The following is a 17,617-nucleotide window of genomic DNA, read 5'->3' on the forward strand; positions in this document are numbered from 1 at the left end:
GTGTTTAGGAAAAGCCTGCCAGAGATCTTAAGCTCTTGATAAAGGACAAAGGGAAAATGTAAAATTTCTTTGCAGAGCCTAAACAGGGAGGCCAACTTCAAAGGAGGTTTATGTGCTCTGTTACAAAACCTGACAATTATTTACCTCTTGTCTTTCAAGAGACTGATGTTCTGGGATTATCACCTTGAAAACCCAGTGGGAACCTTTGCCACACGTAGCTGGCACCTATCAACATTCAGACATAGCCCAAGTGACCAGGGCATGACAGACAGAGCAGTTTTTATGGGTAGAGCAGGTAGACATGACTCAGTTTTCCCACACCAGAGCCATCAAGAGATGCCAAGAGTCCACAGAAACCTCGACGATTCTGGGTCTTGTTTCCAGCTTAGCCTGCTCTTGGCAGATGGAAGGGTCCAGTTCCCTCCTCTCCCCGCAAGTGCCAGGCCCATGCTCAGAGGCAGGTATCTCCCTGTGTACTGACTGACTGATGAGAGGGTCGGTACCCAGGCCTTCTCATCACTAAGCCCAGAGGCCTCTCCCACCTGGCCACACTGGCCCAAGTACTTTCAAAGTCATGGGTCAGGGCTTCCCTGGTGGCACAGTGGTTGAGAGTTCGCCTGGCGATGCGGGGGACGCGGGTTCGTGCCCTGGTCTGGGAGGATCCCGCGTGCCACGGAGCGGCTGGGCCCGTGAGCCATGGCTGCTGAGCCTGCGCGTCCGGAGCCTGTGCTCCACAACGGGAGAGGCCACAACAGTGAGAGGCCCGCGTACCGCAAAAAAAAAAAAAAAAAAAAAAAAAAAAACCAGAAACAGACTCACAGAGACAGAAAAACAAACTAGAGGTTGCCAAAGGGGAAAGAGGAGGGTAGAGAGGCAAATTAGGGGTATGGGATTAACAGATGCAAACTACTAGGTATAAAATAGATAAGCAACAGTATGTACTGTATAGGACAGCAACTTATACCCATTATCTTGCAATAACCTATAAAGGAATATAATCTGCAAAAATAATGAATTACTACACCGTAAACACGAAACTAACACAATATTATAAATTAACTGTACTTCAATCTCTAAAAAAACACTTAAATGATAGAATATTTAAATTTTTAATATTAAAAAACTCACAAAAACAAGCAAACAAAACCCTCAAGTGGCTCCTTCGAAAAGCTACCCTTGCAAAGCGGCCCTCAGAACCAGAAAGTGTACAGCCTCCCAGCAGACCAACTGCTTGGTCTACTACAGCAGGCTGGTCTCTTGCTTTCCATACCCCCTCCACTGTGCTAATGGAGGCCCACCGGGTCCATCAGAGAGCCAGGAGAGCCCAGGAGAGCCTCTGGCTTTGTTCCTTACTCAAAAATCTGTTTCTGAAGTTTAGGCTGATGCTGGGAACTTTGTCGAAGTTTCTGCAGAGGAATCAAAGAGTGCCTCCTGCCATGACACCTGTAATGTCTGCTACATGGAAGCCTCAAAATGCCTGGCTTCACACCGAGGCACCCCGTGGGCCTCCCAACCAGCCCTCCCTGCCGGGGTGCTCAGGAAGACGAAGGCCCAGGGGAGACGTCTCTCCAAGAGGTTCACACAGCACGGGACAAAATGGTATCCCCGCCACTCAAGGTGCATTCCGCTAGAGCAGCCCTCACCAGCAAGGTCCCAGCCCACCGCACTCAACCTGTCCGAAGTCTCCACCGTGCGCAGGGAGCTGAGAGCCAGGGGTTTATATAAGAGGTGGGCACGGGGAGCCCTCGAAGCTCCTCCGTGGCCTCCAGTCGTCACTAAAGGTTCCCAAGTGAAACTCCCAGGGTGCAAGGCGGGGGCTCTTGGCTGTTGGGTCCCAGAGGCCTTTTGGGGGCCTGAGGGGCGGAACGCTCCGCCCTTCCTGGATACCCGGATTCCCACCAAGTAGTGCCGGATGAGGGGCGTGGAGCCAGAAGATGGAGGCTTTTCAGGTCTAATCTGGGCTCCAAAGTGGAACTAAACAAGCTCACATCTCTCCTAATCAAAAGGGCTGCTGTACCTGGAGAGGAACTAAAATCTCGTCCGTAGCTAAGTGTCGAGTATTCAGTCCTGACCGGTTGACGCCATTCGCCACTCACCGCTCGACTCGCTGCTCGCCGCTCACTGCTCTGCAGGGTGGGCTGAGCTGTGCCTAGAACCCCGAGAGGTCAGAGGTAGAGCAACTAATGAAGGTTGCATTTTACCTGCTAAAAGCGCGGCCATTCAAAGGTCAAAAGTTTCTTCCACCCTCCCCCATCTGCGCTCATTTCCTGCCTTTCTCTGGAGAGACTCCCAGCAGAGTTTTGCCCAGTTGCCCTTTATTACGTTATCTAATGCATCTAGTCTGTTTCTAAAGACTCTCTAGGGAAGACAATTTCACAGCCTCCCTCAGTCAGCCCCTCCAGAATCGAATAACCCTGCCTGAGGAAAGATTTACCACTAGATGTTTTCTCAAGCTGGCCAATTTTGTGACAAGTGAAAAGGACCTTCAGTGAGTTGAAAGATGGGTACCCAACTTTAATCCAGACCCAGCATGCAGTGCTCGATGAACAAAGAAATTATGAATTTAACACCACTAATATTAAACTTAATTCATAATAGTGACAACCCTTGCCCCTCAGACAAGGAGGATATGCCACAAAAAAGTTCTCCAGAGCTTTCTATCTCCAATGCAATCCTTCTGATTTCAAAACTGGATCACTGGGGGCTTCCCTGGTGGCGCAGTGGTTAAAAATCCGCCTGCCGATGCAGGGCACATGGGTTCGTGCCCCGGTCCGGGAAGATCCCACATGCCGCGGAGCGGCTGGGCCCGTGAGCCATGGCCGCTGAGCCTGCGCGTCCGGAGCCTGTGCTCCACAACGGGAGAGGCCACAACAGTGAGAGGCCCATGTACCGCAAAAAAAAAAAAAAACTGGATCACTGAAGGGAATTCCCTGGCAGGCCAGTAGTTAGGACCCTGCGCTTTCACCACCAAGCCCCGGGTTCCATCCCTGGTTAGGGAACAAAGAGCCCACAAGCCAAGCAGGGTGCAGCAAAAACAAAACAAAAAACAAAAAAAACCCACAAACAAACAAACAAAAAACTGGATCACTCAATCATTTCACAATGTATACACATATCAAAACATCCCGTGGGGGCTTCCCTGGTGGCGCAGGGGTTGAGAGTCTGCCTGCCGATGTAGAGGACGCGGGTTTGTGTCCCAGTCCGGGAAGATCTCACGTCCCGCGGAGCGACTGGGCCCGTGTGCCATGGCCGCTGAGCCTGCGCGTCCGGAGCCTGTGCTCCGCAACGGGAGAGGCCACAACAGTGAGAGGCCCGCGTACCGGAAAAAAATAAAATAAAATAAAAAATCACGTGGTACACCTTAAATATGTATTTTTAATTTGTCAATCATATCTCATTAAAACTCGGGGAGGTGGGATGCACCGCTCTGTGGAGTAGTCTTTGGATGTATTCTTTTCTCCATGCTAAAATTAAAGATAAAAATCCTGAACGGTTATGGAGTTTAGAAAGAAGCTCCTGAACTCAGTTTCAGGAGGGACTAATTTTGAAACAGCATGAGTCCTCCCGAAGTGTATTTTAAGTAGACCATTCTGATTTGTAGCTGTATTACACCTTTCAAGCACTACAAACTCTAATTATTTAGTTTAAAAGCTTCAGCATGGCATTACATCTGCAAGAACCAGGAAACAATAGAGCAAAAAGATGCTTAGTGAGGCAGGCATTTATGTAACACTTCCCAAGTCCTAAAGCACAATGCTGCAAGGGGGGCAGAAAGGTCAGGTCCCATCTTCACCAACTTTCATGTTCTTTTTATCCTTAAATAAATGGATTCTTTCAGTGGCAGACTGCATGCAAGGGGGTAATGATAGCATATAGGTATGTAATGCTTGTCATTTGTAGAGCACATCATTAGCATTAATTAACTTTAATTATGCAATTAGTGCTGAGTTGTCAGAGACAACATTCAAAAGAGAGCGATTATTAAATGCATTAATCCTAATAACCATCAGCCAGGCTTCCTTGGAAACGAGGCATAACTCGCCCCCCAAAGCAGAGAGATTAGCAGTAGCAGAGCAGGAAGAGCTTGGGCTTGAGTATAAATCCTGGCCGGTCCTGGAGAAGGTAATTAACATCTCTGAAGCCATGGCAGGCCCAATAATAAATAATACCTGCCTCATAGAGTTGGGAGGATTTGATGGGATGATGCATGCAGAGTGCCTGGCACAGGGCCTAGGAGGAAGGAGGCCCTGGTCAGTGCGGCTGTAATTACCATCAGGAATCACAATAGAATGCTCACCAAACCAGGGAGGGCTTCCATCCCCCCTGGACACAGCATTCAGGATTTGAGGAACTTCCACTGGTCTTGCTTGGAGGTACCACCTTATCTCTGGTCTTTCTCACAGGGGACCAGTTGATATCAGACATTAGGTAAGCACTCCTCTGCAAAGAAAGGACAGCCATGAGTGGCTTCTATAGCAAGCCCCCAAATTCCATGGAGTCTCCAAAGAATTTCTCTGGAAGACAAAAAAAAAAAAAAAACAAGTGATGTAAGGTTTTATCTCTGTGTGGTCATCAAACTGCTGGTTCTTTGTTTCATCCCCAAAGGAGATAAGTATCTCATTTTCACATCGCTTAAGGGAAAAGAGAAGGCGCTTGTACAAAACCGACATCAAGTCACTCCTGGCTTGTAAGGACACCCACACACTCGTCCATCTCCAGTTCATTCAGAGGCCATTTTGTGGAGCTGTGGTAATATTTCTACTACATCTGAAATACACTGATCAGTGTGTGATTTGAGATTCCATTAAAAGTCCCCCATTTTTCCTGGTATGATATGAATATAGAGTAGTATACCTTAATGAATTATGGTCTATTTTACTTTTCGGAAAATTCAATGATAAACACATGAGAGGAATTTAAGGAGTGCTATTTTAATTCATTTTGAAGTTTTAAAAATCCATCAAGGAATTCTGGAAGGATCTTCCCTTAATATCCTTATGCTTTTCCATTCTATCCATCAAATAGAAAGTGGATGGCCGCTATTTTGTTATGTACAACATTCTCCATTAATCCAGGAGTATGTGCCTGAAAAAAGATCTGCTTCTAGATGCCAGGCCCCTCCTATAGAGCATGGTTGTTGCTCTGGACAACAACCGTGCAAAAATTCCAAAAACAGAGTCATACTTTCTGGTGCTAAAAATGCTCTTTAGGCGAAAAAGGTGCGTGAACTGTCCTCCCCCATCACTAGCCCTGTTTAAGTCCACGACGGCGTCAGCTCTAACCTGCACTCTTGACTAGAGTCCTCACTACCCACGCTCTCGGCCCCTCCAAACTGTTCTCCCCCCAGCAGCCAGAGTGGCCTCTAAAAAGTGTTCATGTCACATCATTCCCATGGCAGGGATGCTGTTGGCTTCCCTCATTCCTGGCTATTGAGGAAGGCCCAATCCCGTCCTCACCTCCTCTAATACCATCCCAGTTTTTTTTGTTTTTTTTGTTTTTTTTTTTTTTTTTTTTTTTTTTTGCAGTATGCGGGCCTCTCACTGTTGTGGCCTCCCCCGTTGCGGAGCACAGGTTCCGGACGTGCAGGCTCAGCGGCCATGGCTCACGGGCCCAGCCGCTCCGCGGCATATGGGATCCTCCCAGACCGGGGCACGAACCCGTATCCCCTGCATCGGCAGGCGGACTCTCAACCACTTGCGCCACCAGGGAGGCCCCCATCCCAGTTTTAATGGCTACTTTTCTGTCCTCACTCCACAACAGTTAGAAGATATATATATAATCTTATTATATACATATACATAGGTGATCTTACTATATACACGATATTTATTATATATTATATATATATATCTTATATACATATAACTTTGCTATAACTTTTACTAAATATTTTGATGTGACGAACTATGGAAAGACATGTTTTGACATTGGAACCCTGAAAAAAATAATGGTTCCTTCTGGGAGATCATTAACTAAAAAGAAAACAAAAAGATGTTAAAATATGTTCTCAGAGAGCTCAAACAAACATGCTTCCCTCTTCCTCTACTTCCAACTTAAAGAATCAGTTTAGAACATTGACATTACCTATGTTCTTCAACCTACAGAGTGTTCGTGAAGCTCCCAAAAGGCTCCTACAATGATGTGGGTGGGTGTGAGTAGGGAACTTGCTGGGGCTCCTGCCTTGGTGATGCTGGCATATCCAGGCTGGCCTCCTAGGTGGCCCGGCCCCAGCCCATCACTTTCTAACTGAGGACACTGAGGCCCATTGAATCCCATGAGAAGGATAGTGCAGAATCTGAGGGCTAGAGCTCAGCTGTGCCCAGACGGCAAGCCTGGGCTGCTGCCACTTTATCATGCCCACATGTATTTTGCCCCTACAAAAAGGTTGCTTTGAAACAGAGGATGAACGGGCTTCTAAAGCTCTTCATAAATCCCCAACAAATAGAAAGATAGACTTAAACAGAAGCATATCAGTAATTACATTAAATGAAAATAGTCTAAAAACCTCAATTAAAAGATTAGGATTGTCAGACTGGAGAAATAAATCGAGGCTGACCTCTACTCTTTTCTACAGGAAAGACAATTAGACACAAAGATGAAGAGCAGTTTAAAGTTAAAGGATGAAAAACTAGATACCATGCAAATTCTAGTCATAAGAAAAATGGAGTGGCTATATTCATATTAGACAATGTAGACTGCAGAGCAAGTAATACTACCAGAGATAAAGAGTAACATTTCATAATAATAAAAGAGTCAATTTAAGAAGACATAACAGAAAACAATTCCATTTACAACAGCCTCACAAAGAATAAAATACTTAGAAATAAACTTAACCAAGGAGGTCCCCCTTCCCACATACCTGTCCTATGTATCCCTTCCATCTGGCTGTTCCTGAATTATATCCTTTTATAATAAACTGATAATCTAGTTTAAAAGAAAACAAAAGAAAGAATAGAAGGGCATGTTTCTGGGACATCTGCAACAGGGAACACTCTGGTTCAAGGTGACCAGAGAGTCCCCAGCTCTGTGCCACTGACACCATCTTTTCCTCTTATCGGAATCTAAGAGGACTCTCGTATGGGTACGTGGTGTGTGCATGCCCATGTATGGCCAAGTGGTCAGGGATTTGGGGGAGTTACAGGTGGCCTGGACTTCACATGACAGGATGAGTTGCTATCCCAATTTCTTAAGATCAACCTTTCTTTTTTAAAAATAAAGAAGCCAAAAATAAAAGCAAACAAGTTTTGTTCATTGGTTCATTTGTCTTTGTTTGTTTTTTCCAAACCAAAAAAAAGGAAAGAAAAGAAAGGGGTCTCTGGCAAAAGCTGCCTTCCAAACTATACGCAGTTTTTCAGTAACTTCTTTGGTAAAGAAATAAATATAGTGGGCACAAGACACCTCCCATTCCAGTGCATTCAAGTCAGTTTCAGTTGAGAATCTTGGTCATTGTTCTGACCCCTAGTGTAGACCTTGGTGCTAGACCATGACAATGGTTCTTTAGCTGTCCTGGTTTTCTCTGGCCTCTCTAGCCATCCAAACCAGTGGCTGGGGCTTGCAGAGAGAGGGGGGCTTCCCTTTGTTTGACAAATACTGGACTTGATAGATGTTAGTTTGTCTTTGCCTCCCCAATCTAGCCCGAGGACTCCTTTCCAGCTTCCTGGTTCCTGCAGTGGTACTACCTCTGTGCTAGCCGTGCCACATTGTTCACCTGCCCAAAGCTTCTCAAGTCTGACACTCTTCCATTCCACCACAACCGTCTGCAACTCCAGAGACCAGAGATCCCATGGGGGTTTACAGCATCAAGCCCATGTGTGGTAGAGGAACAGGACAGGGCGGGGTGCGGGGGTGAATTTAATTTGTGATTTCATGCTACATAGGTCAGATAAATTTCTCCTCTGAGCAGCCTCAGAGTCCCACCTTTCATATCTCCAAACAGCCCATGTAGTCTTCCACAACCCTGAGACTGAGTGCCTCCTTAAATTTTGTGCCCTAGGCACCTCCCTTGCTCACCCTAGTTCCAGCCTTTTTGCTCAGTTCTCTTTTTATGGGAGACCTCAGGAAGGTTGGGCCATCACTGACCTCTTCCATCTTTTTAAGGTGGCTGATAAAGACCCTAGAGCTGACTTCCCCACCCCAAGTAAAGAGCCCTGGGACTCTACTCCTTTCTGTTCTGAAGTAGTTACTACTGTCCGAGCCATCCTGGGGCAGCTGAAACCAAAAGCACAGGCTTCTGGTGCAGAACCTAAGATGACTTCGTAGGAGAAAACATCCTCACCTAAAGACTGTGAGCGAGGCAATCTTTTGCCCTCTGGTCTTTTTTTTCTTTTTTTTTTTCAGCATTTGTGTAATTATTTGTGGCTTCCGTTGCTATGGAAAGAAAACACCACTTACTGTGACAACTGTAGCCGCTTAAGGTGCACAGCTCGTCTCAGGCCATGAAGCTTCAAAAATACTGAAATGTGTAAGGGTTTCATGTCCCTCCTTTTTAAAACATCAACCAAATGTTCTTCTCTCCAGAAAAGCCACCCGAGTATTCACCACTTTCTCTGTGTTACCTGTCATGAAAAACCAGCAGACCTCAACAAGAAATACCCAAGGGCTGAAATCAAAGGAAATTTTAGTAAACATTCAATTTTTAAAAGATTTTAACATTCAATCAAAAAACAAATAAATGGAGATTTACTGTGTACCTATTTTGCACCAGATGTGTGTAGATTCTTTCACATACATTTCATGTAAGTGTGATTTGACCTCTCTTTACAGAAGACAGAAACAGACCCAGGAAAGTTAAATAACTAGTCCCAAGAGATAGAACTGGCATTCAAACCCAGAGTGGACTGGCTCCACCCAGCCTACCTCCAGCAGTACAATCACCTGATGATTGTAATCAGTCAAAAACTGAGGGTTCAGAATGAGCTTTAAAAAAAAATAGAAAACGAAGAGTTCTTGTTTAAAAAAATTTTTTGATCCAATTACTGGCCTTCTTGTCAGTATACCTTGGGAACAGCTATAGTCCCCTCTCATCTGGCTCCCTCTGCCCTGGGTTGGATCAGAAATTATGAGGGTGGGTGGTGGGTGAGGAAATATTGTCAAGGATGTGGAGAAATTGGAACCTTCATGCCCTGCTGGTGGGAATGTCAATATAGCCACATTGGAAAACAGTCTGGCAGTTCCTCAAAAGGTTAAACATAGAGTTACTATAGGACCCAGCAGTTCAGCTCCTAGGTATATGCCCAGGAGAATTGAAAACATACGTCCATACAAAAACTTGTACAGGAATGCTCATACAGCATTATTCAGAAGAGCCAAAAAAATGGAAACAACCCAAATGTCACTCAATTGATGAATTGATAAACAAAATATGGAATATCCATAAAATGGAATATTATTGGGCCATAAAAATGGACGAAGTACTAATTGATGATACAAAATGGATGAAGCTTGAAGACATTATGCTAAGTGAAATAAGCTGCTCCCAAAATAGCATATACTGTATAACTCCACTTATATGAGGTACCTAGAGTAGTCAAATATATATAGACAGAAAGTAGAATGAATGGTGGGCTGGTAGCCAGAGGTTAGAGAAAAGAGGAAATGGAAAATTGTCATTTATGGGTATAGAACTTAGGTTTTGCAAGATTTAAACAGTCCTAGAGATTAGTTATGCAACAATATGAATGTACTTGACATTAATGAACTGTACATTTAAAAATGATTAAGATAGAAATTTTATGTTATGTGCATTTAACCACAATAAAAATAGATTCCATTTATAATGAATGAACTGTCCAGAATAGGCAAACTCATAGAGACAGAAAATAGATTACTGATGCCAGGATCTAGGGGGAAGGAGAATGGGGAATGACTGCTAATGGGTAAGGGGTTTCCTGGGGGGCTGACAAAAATGTTCTAGAATTACATAATGGTGATGTTTGCACAACCTTTTGAACACTCTGAAAAACCACTAAAGTGTACTCTTCTAAAGGGTATATTTTAGGATAAGTAAATCATATATCGATTACAAATTTTATATGATAAAATAGAAGTCTAGGAGTGGGAGCTGGTGTGTATGGCAGACATGAAACTGAGAAGGGTAGGAAGTTGATGATTATGCCCAGCTACAAAGATCTCATCGTATTCTGCTCGCACACAATCATGAACCACAGTTGGCTCAAACCAAGGGTGGGCTTCATCTGGAGATCAAATGTTTGAGCAAAATATATATACATCCTTATGATTATTTTAAACATGACACAAAATCACTGTAAAACACAGTTGATACTAGTCATAATGGCTAACTAGAGGATTCAAAAATAAGTATAATATAAATATATACTAATACTCTATTTGAAACCACCTGAAGGTAATTATATACCCTAACCCCATGTCTTTCAAATAAGATCCACCTCATTCTCACTATTTATGTTGGATAATAAAAATCTCTGTGGAAAGCTAATGGGATGCTAGGGTAAATTAACAATAAGCATCATTTAGTTAAACTATTTGAGAAAGCCTGGTTCCTACTGGATTACTCAGAACAGCATCAAAGATCTTGATTGATAGCAGTTTATAACACAAGTTCCTGGCTGCCTCATGGGGCAAGGAATTGCCACAAACCTTTTAGAATGAAGAACAGTGAGGAAGTTCTTGGAAACCTAACTGAGCCTTCAGCTCTACAAGGAGCCCTTCCTTGGAACTAATGGCACACTGGAGTGAATATTCTTCACAGTGTACCTAATTCTTCCCCAAAGGGGTTGTTACACTGAATCCAGCAGCTGAGCCTCTTCTCAGGTTTGTCTTCCAAACTTGGCTTTCTTTCTTTTCTTTTTTTGAGGAAAGTTATTATTTTCCTAGCACTGAAGAAAATTACCAAGGTGAATGCAAATGGAGCCAAGCTAAAAGCATGGCTAGAAATAACTATCAAATTTCAGTAGCAATTGGAATAGAATAGAGTTAAGAGGGAGACAGAGGTACATACGGAATTATAGGATACAATAAAAGTGACATCACAGTTTATGGGAAAGGATAGATTATTTAGTAGGTGGTGCTGGGAAAATTGTCTCATTATGAGCAGAAAAATCAAAATATGTTCCCATTTAACAACTTGTATGAAGGATAATTCCAGATTGTTTCAAGAATAATTATGAAAGGAAAAAATAGTAACATCAACGAAGAAATTTCTAAAAATAAATTTTGTCTGGAGGTAGGGAAGGATTTCTTGAATAAGACTCTAAAACCACAGATACACCAGAAATACAGCTACACGTGGAACAACTCCTACAGAACACCTACTGAACGCTGGCAGAAGACCCCAGACCTCCCAAAAGGCAAGAAACTCCCCACATACCTGGGTAGGGCAAAGCGGAGAGATTCCCGCACAGAGGAGCGGTGCCGAGCGGCACTCACCAGCCCGAGAGGCTTGTCTGCTCCCCCGCCGTGGAAGGCGGCGCTGGAGCTGAGGCTCGGGCTTCGGTCAGAGCACAGCGAGAGGACTGGGGCTGGCGGCGAGAACTCAGCCTGAAGGGGGCTAATGTGCCACAGCTAGCCGGGAGGGAGTCCGGGAAAACTCTGGAGCTGCCGAAGAGGCAGGAGACTTTTTCTTCCCTCTTGGTTTCCTGGTGCGCGAGGAGAGGGGATTAAGAGCGCCGCGTAAAGGAGCTCCAGAGATGGGCGCGAGTAGCGGCTGAAAGCGCGGAGCCCAGAGACGGGCGTGGGACGCTGGGGCTGCTGCTGCCGCCGCCAAGAAGCCTGTGTGCGAGCGCAGGTCACTGTCCACACCGCCCTTCCGGGAGCCTGTGCAGCCTGCCACTGCCGGGGTCCCGGGATCCAGGGGCAGCTTCCCTGAGAGAACGCACGGCGCGCCTCGGGCTGGTGCAACGTCACGCCGACCTCTGCCGCTGCAGGCTCGCCCCACACTCCGTGCCCCTCCCTCCCGCCCGGCCTGAGTGAGCCAGAGCCCCCGAAGAGGCTGCTCCTTTAACCCTGTCCTGTCTGAGCGAAGAACAGACGCCCTCCGGCGACCTACACGCAGAGGCGGGGCCAAATCCAAAGCTGAGACCCAGGAGCTGTGAGAACAAAGAAGAGAAAGGGAAACCTCTCCCAGCAGCCTCAGAAGCAGCGGATTAAAGCTCCACAATCAACTTGATGTACCCTGCATCTGTGGAATACATGAATAGACAACAAATCATCCCAAATTGAGGAGCCAGGAGTCAGTGCTGTGCCTCTGAGGTGGGAGAGCCAACTTCAGGACACTGGTCCACAAGAGACCTCCCAGCTCCACATAATATCAAACGGCAAAAATCTTCCAGAGATCTCCATCTCAACACCACCACCTAGCTTCACTCAACGACCAGCAAGCTACAGTGCTGGCCACCCTATGCCAAACAACTAGCAAGACAGGAACACAACGCCACCCATTAGCAGAGAGGTGGCCTAAAATCATAAAAAGTCCGCAGACACCCCAAAACACACCACCAGATGTGGACCTGCCCACCAGAAAGACAAGATCCAGCCTCATCCACCAGAACACAGGCAGTAGTCCCCTCCACCAAGAAGCCTACACAACCCACTAAACCAACCTTAGCCACTGGGGACAGACACCAAAAACAACGGGAACTACGAACCTGCAGCCTGCAAAAAGGAGACCCCAAACACAGTAACATAAGCAAAATGAGAAGACAGAAAAACACACAGCAGGAGAAGGAGCAAGATAAAAACCCACCAGACCTAACAAATGAAGAGGTAATAGGCAGTCTACCTGAAAAAGAATTCAGAATAATGATGGTAAAGATGATCCAAAATCTTGGAAATAGAATAGACAAAATGCAAGAAACAGTTAACAAGGACCTAGAAGAACTAAAGATGAATCAAGCATCGATTAAAAACACAATAAATGAAATAAAAAATACTCTAGATGGGATCAATAGCAGAATAACTGAGGCAGAAGAACGGATAAGTGAGGTGGAAGATAAAATAGTGGAAATAACTGCTGCAGAGCAAAATAAAGAAAAAAGAATGAAAAGAACAGAGGACAGTCTCAGAGACCTCTGGGACAACATTAAACGCACCAACATTCGAATTATAGGGGTTCCAGAAGAAGAAGAGAAAAAGAAAGGGACTGAGAAAATATTTGAAGAGATTATAGTTGAAAACTTCCCTAATATGGGAAAGGAAATAGTTAATCAAGTCCAGGAGGCACAGAGAGTCCCATACATAATAAATCCAAGGAGAAATACACCAAGACACATATTAATCAAACTGTCAAAAATTAAACACAAAGAAATCATATTAAAAGCAGCAAGGCAAAAACAACAAATAACACACAAGGGAATCCCCATCAGGATAACAGCTGATCTCTCAGCAGAAACTCTACAAGCCAGAAGGGAGTGGCAGGACATAATTAAAGTGATGAAGGAGAAAAACCTGCAACCAAGATTACTCTACCCAGCAAGGATCTCATTCAGATTTGATGGAGAAATTAAAACCTTTACAGACAAGCAAAAGCTGAGAGAGTTCAGCACCACCAAACCAGCTTTACAACAAATGCTAAAGGAACTTCTCTAGGCAAGAAACACAACAGAAGGAAAAGAACTACAATAACGAACCCAAAACAATTAAGAAAATGGGAATAGGAACATACATATCAATAATTACCTTAAATGTAAATGGACTAAATGCTCCCACCAAAAGACACAGCCTGGCTGAATGGATACAAAAACAAGACCCATATATATGCTGTCTACAAGAGACCCACTTCAGACCTAGAGACACATACAGACTGAAAGTAAGGGGATGGAAAAAGATATTCCATGCAAATGGAAACCAAAAGAAAGCTGGAGTAGCAATTCTCATATCAGACAAAATAGACTTTAAAATAAAGACTACTAGAAGAGACAAAGAAGGACACTACATAATGATCAAGGGATCAATCCAAGAAGAAGATATAACAATTGTAAATATTTATGCACCCAACATAGGAGCACCTCAATACATAAGGGAAATATTAACAGCCATAAAAGGAGAAATCGACAGTAACACAATCATAGTAGGGGACTTTAACACCCCACTTTCACCAATGGACAGGTCATCCAAAATGAAAATAAATAAGGAAACACAAGCTTTAAAGGATACATTAAACAAGATGGACTTAATTGATATTTATAGGACATTCCATCCAAAAACAACAGAATACACATTTTTCTCAAGTGCTCATGGAACATTCTCCAGGATAGATCATATCTTGGGTCACAAATCAAGCCTTGGTAAATTTAGGAAAATTGAAATTGTATCAAGTATATTTTCCGACCACAATGCTATGAGACTAGATATCAATTACAGGAAAAGAGCTGTAAAACATACAAACACATGGAGGCTAAACAATACACTACTTAATAACGAAGTGATCACTGAAGAAATCAAAGAGGAAATTAAAAAATACCTAGAAACAAATGACAATGGAGACACGACGACCCAAAACCTATGGGATGCAGCAAAAGCAGTTCTAAGAGGGAAGTTTATGGCAATACAATCCCACCTTAAGAAACAGGAAACATCTCGAATAAACAACCTAACCTTGCACCTAAAGCAATTAGAGAAAGAAGAACAAAAAAACCCCCCAAAGTTAGCAGAAGGAAAGAAATCATAAAAATCAGATCAGAAATAAATGGAAAAGAAATGAAGGAAATGATAGCAAAGATCAATAAAACTAAAAGCTGGTTCTTTGAGAAGATAAACAAAATTGATAAACCATTAGCCAGACTCATCAAGAAAAAAAGGGAGAAGACTCAAATCAATAGAATTAGAAATGAAAAAGAAGTAACAACTGACACTGCAGAAATACAAAAGATCATGAGAGATTACTATAAGCAACTCTATGCCAATAAAATGGACAACCTGGAAGAAATGGACAAATTCTTAGAAATGCACAACCTGCCAAGACTGAATCAGGAAGAAATAGAAAATATGAACAGACCAATCACAAGCACTGAAATTGAAACTGTGATTAAAAATCTTCCAACAAACAAAAGCCCAGGACCAGATGGCTTCACAGGCGAATTCTATCAAGCATTTAGAGAAGAGCTAACACCTATCCTTCTCAAACTCTTCCAAAATATAGCAGAGGGAGGAACACTCCCAAACTCATTCTATGAGGCCACCATCACCTTGATACCAAAACCAGACAAGGATGTCACAAAGAAAGAAAACTACAGGCCAATATCACTGATGAACATAGATGCAAAAATCCTCAACAAAATACTAGCAAACAGAATCCAACAGCACATTAAAAGGATCATACACCATGATCAAGTGGGGTTTATTCCAGGAATGCAAGGATTCTTCAATATACGCAAATCAATCAACGTGATACACCATATTAACAAACTGAAGGAGAAAAACCATATGATCATCTCAATAGATGCAGAGAAAGCTTTTGACAAAATTCAACACCCATTTATGATAAAAACCCTGCAGAAAGTAGGCATAGAGGGAACTTTCCTCAACATAATAAAGGCCATATATGACAAACCCACAGCCAGCATCGTCCTCAATGGTGAAAAACTGAAACCATTTCCACTAAGATCAGGAACAAGACAAGGTTGCCCACTCTCACCACTCTTATTCAACATAGTTTTGGAAGTTTTAGCCACAGCAATCAGAGAAGAAAAGGAAATAAAATGAATCCAAATGGGAAAAGAAGAAGTAAAGCTGTCACTGTTTGCAGATGACATGATACTATACATAGAGAATCCTAAAGATGCTACCAGAAAACTACTAGAGCTAATCAATGAATTTGGTAAAGTTGCAGGATACAAAATTAATGCACAGAAATCTCTGGCATTCCTATATACTAATGATGAAAAATCTGAAAGTGAAATCAAGGAAACACTCCCATTTACCATTGCAACAAAAAGAATAAAATATCTAGGAATAAACCTACCTAAGGAGACAAAAGACCTGTATGCAGAAAATTATAAGACACTGATGAAAGAAATTAAAGATGATACAAATAGATGGAGAGATGTACCATGTTCTTGGATTGGAAGAATCAACATTGTGAAAATGACTCTACTACCCAAAGCAATCTACAGATTCAATGCAATCCCTATCAAACTACCAATGGCATTTTTCACAGAACTAGAACAAAAAATTTCACAATTTGTATGGAAACACAAAAGACCCCGAATAGCCAAAGCAATCTTGAGAACGAAAAATGGAGCTGGAGGAATCAGGCGACCTGACTTCAGACTATACTACAAAGCTACAGTAATCAAGACAGTATGGTACTGGCACAAAAACAGAAATATAGATCAATGGAACAGGATAGAAAGCCCAGAGATAAACCCACGGACATATGGTCACCTTATCTTTGATAAAGGAGGCAGGAATGTACAGTGGAGAAAGGACAGTCTCTTCAATAAGTGGTGTTGGGAAAACTGGACAGGGACATGTAAAAGTATGAGATTAGATCACTCCCTAACACCATACACAAAAATAAGCTCAAAATGGATTAAAGACCTAAATGTAAGGCCAGACACTATCAAACTCCTAGAGGAAAACATAGGCAGAACACTCTATGACATAAATCACAGCAAGATCTTTTTTGACCCACCTCCTAGAGAAATGGAAATAAAGACAAAAATAAACACATGGGACCTAATGAAACTTCAAAGTTTTTGCACAGCAAAGGAAACCATAAACAAGACGAAAAGACAACCCTCAGAATGGGAGAAAATATTTGCAAATGAAGCAACTGACAAAGGATTAATCTCCAAAATTTATAAGCAGCTCATGCAGCTCAATAGCAAAAAAACAAACAACCCACTCCAAAAATGGGCAGAAGACCTAAATAGACATTTCTCCACAGAAGATATACAGACTGCCAACAAACACATGAAAGGATGCTCAACATCTTTACTCATTAGAGAAATGCAAATCAAAACTACAATGAGATATCATCTCACACCAGTCAGAATGGCCATCATCAAAAAATCTAGAAATAATAAATGCTGGAGAGGGTGTGGAAAAAAGGGAACACTCTTGCACTGCTGGTGGGAATGTGAATTGGTACAGCCACTATGGAGAACGGTATGGAGGTTCCTTAAAAAACTACAAATAGAACTACCATATGACCCAGCAATCCCACTACTGGGCATATACCCTGAGAAAACCATAATTCAAAAAGAGACATGTACCAAAATGTTCATAGCAGCCCTATTTACAATAGCCCGGAGATGGAAACAACCTAAGTGTCCATCATCGGATGAATGGGTAAAGAAGATGTGGCACATATATACAATGGAATATTACTCAGCCATAAAAAGAAATGAAATTGAGCTATTTGTAATGAGGTGGATGGACCTAGAGTCTGTCATACAGAGTGAAGTAAGTCAGAAAGAGAAAGACAAATACCGTATGCTGACACATATATATGGAATTTAAGAAAAAAAATGTCATGAAGAACATAGGGGTAAGACAGGAATAAAGACACAGACCTACTAGAGCATGGACTTGAGGATATGGGGAGGGGGAAGGGTAAGCTGTGACAAAGTGAAAGAGTGGCATGGACATATATACACTACCAAACGTAAGGTAGATAGCTAGTGGGAAGCAGCCGCAT

This window comes from Mesoplodon densirostris, chromosome X (genome assembly GCF_025265405.1).
Source record: "Mesoplodon densirostris isolate mMesDen1 chromosome X, mMesDen1 primary haplotype, whole genome shotgun sequence".
Taxonomy (NCBI): Eukaryota; Metazoa; Chordata; class Mammalia; order Artiodactyla; family Ziphiidae; genus Mesoplodon; species Mesoplodon densirostris.